This window comes from Dasypus novemcinctus, chromosome 10 (assembly GCF_030445035.2).
Source record: "Dasypus novemcinctus isolate mDasNov1 chromosome 10, mDasNov1.1.hap2, whole genome shotgun sequence".
NCBI classification, from domain to species: Eukaryota; Metazoa; Chordata; class Mammalia; order Cingulata; family Dasypodidae; genus Dasypus; species Dasypus novemcinctus.
In genome coordinates, this window is record NC_080682.1 from 91,787,314 (window position 1) to 91,789,018 (window position 1,705).

The following is a 1,705-nucleotide window of genomic DNA, read 5'->3' on the forward strand; positions in this document are numbered from 1 at the left end:
CAAAAATTCCCTGCCTCACAATAAAACTCCTGTCTGTCTCCCCAAATCGGTCTGTGAAGGCCTTCTGCTCTGCCAGCCCCCCAATAGCCCACTCAGGGCCCATGAACTCCCCAGTACCGCAGAGCCTCCAGGAATCGCCACCCCAGCTCTGGTGCCCCGGCTCCGCTCACGCCAGGAGGGAGCTTCCCCCGCGCAGCCCCCACCTCTGTGCATTAGAGCCTCAATTTTATCTTATACATGAATTTTATCTATTACCTTCCCACCAAATTGATGTCCAGACACCTCCTGCCCTGCAAAATCCCCAAACAGCCTCGTTGCGAAGAATTTCCAACGCTGCCCAGCGGCTTCTTTGCAGGAGAGATTATCAGGTGTGCTCACTCAGCCACCGTCTTGCCCTGTCCCAGGGCTATATTTCTATCCTTCCCTCAACTCTTGCTTTCCAATGTGATTTTGAGTATTCCTGATACAGAAAAGCAAAGCAAAAACACAATTACATTCTGCTGTCACCCATTCCTCCTCAGTAACTTCCAGATTCCCTGTTTAATCTCCTGGCTTTGTACGCCATAGACAATAGGTTTCAGAGCTGCAGAAATAACATGGTGTAGGATATTAAGTAAGACAGGAATATCAGGGGAAACTTTTTTCTTAACCATATGGATGAAAAAAAACTAGCAGGATAGTACTGAAGAAGAGGATAGGAATGAAGTGTGAGCTGCAAGTGCTCAGAGCTTTGGTGGCTGTGCCTTTTGCTTTGAGTTTAAGAACAGCTTGGAGGATGAAAGTGTAAGAAGGGAAAATGAGGATGAGGGCAGAGCCTAGAAGAGTCCATGCCACAATTAACTGTTAGATTCTGTTAAAGGCAACATTATCACAAGAGAGCTTGGACAGAGACAGGTTGGCACAGATACAGTTCTCAATTATATTTTTTCACAATAATGGAGCCTGGCAGACAGGTTAGGGATAGGTGCAGTGATAAACGCGTTCCTGGCCAAAATGAAGACAACAGCCTTTGCCACAAATTGGTCAGTGATGATGGACGGGTATGCAGAGGCTTGCAGAGGGACACATAGCAGTCATAGGACATGACCAGGAAGGTACATGATTCTATGGGCAGGAAGTTATTCATGATGAACACCTGCAGGAAGCAGGCTGAGAAGCTGATGGACCTGAGGTCAAACCAGAAGATGGACAGGACCTTGAGGATGGCAGTGAGGCAGAGCACAATGTCCCGCAGGGAGAGGAGGCTGAGCAAGTAGTACACAGGCTCGTGCAGAGAGACCTCCAGGAAGATGGTGATCAGGAGGGTGGTGTTGGCTCCCATGGCCAGGAGGAAGAGGAGGCTGAGGGGCAGGGAGAGCCAGTGCTTCCAGCTGGGCGATCTAACAAAACAGTTCAGGAGGAACTCAGAGACTTGAGTAGAGTGGGAGCTGTTGCTATAAGGCAGCATTGGCAGTGACGACAGTGTGGTGGATGACTGAGTGGCTGAAGAAGAGAAAGGAGTTAATTCTACCTCCCACCCTAATGACTAGATAATTCACACATTGGTTACATACAGGTAAGGACAAAACCTACCTCACTCACCCCACATCCTTGTGCCTAGCACATTGTTTACCACACAAGAGATGTCTGCAAATATTTGTTGAATATATGAAAGAAAGAGACAGTAAATATTTTTCTATATTTTTTCTTTAATATGTGCTTCATA

The 1,705-nt window shown here is 47.3% G+C and overlaps 1 pseudogene; it reads right to left on the minus strand.

Moving 5' to 3' along the window:
- Positions 1-503: 503 nt before the first annotated feature.
- Positions 504-1,447, minus strand: LOC101418375 (olfactory receptor 56A3-like; annotated as a pseudogene).
- Between the last annotated feature and the right edge of the window lie 258 nt (positions 1,448-1,705).